Raw genomic sequence first — 770 nt, 5'->3', positions numbered from 1 at the left:
GTTTTTGAACTACTACTTTTGCAAATAAGAAAGCTCGAATAGATATACATATTACCACTCAAATATTTGATAGATTTGGTCAAAAACTTGAAAGATATCTATATCCTCTTCTAATGGCTAAACCAGATGCTAAATTTTATCAAACTCGCAGCGTTTTTTACCGGATTTTGTTCTGCATTCGATAAAAATCTACAATTTTGGTACGAAGGCCGCACAACAAATGTTATTTGACCAACACATTAGGTTGCGTTCACAAACAAGCATACATAATTCCAAAAATATGTTTTTTGCATTCAGGAAAGTAAGTACAAAATATGGAGATTAATTAAAGAACAAATACAATATTTTCTCGCCATATTCTTCGCATACACGCTGCAAAATTGCCTCAGGCATGAGAAACCCAGATCAGATAGACTGAGGTAAGAAAAGCAGATACTAGACACCCTTATCCTTAGGGTCATTGGCTAGATACATCCCTGTCGAGCAAACCGCAAACCAAAAACAAGCCGACAGTCCCTATCAGACGAATGATGCATCCCCCGTCAGCATGGAGGCTAACATCAGCACTCTTTACCTGACGTCAAGGTCTGTCAAGGTGTGAGAAATCACCTGAGAAACGTCCACGTCACCTGAGTGCGTCCACGTCATTAAATCATCAAGAAGGGTGATTAACACCCTGGGTGATTAATTATAGGGGAAACGAGACAGAAGAGATAACGCTTATATAACGGGACCGTTGGGTACTTTCGTCAATAATTGCGATTGTATAA

This window comes from Argiope bruennichi, chromosome 1, assembly GCF_947563725.1.
Source record: "Argiope bruennichi chromosome 1, qqArgBrue1.1, whole genome shotgun sequence".
Lineage (NCBI taxonomy): Eukaryota > Metazoa > Arthropoda > Arachnida > Araneae > Araneidae > Argiope > Argiope bruennichi.
Note: the sequence above shows the minus strand (reverse complement) of the source record.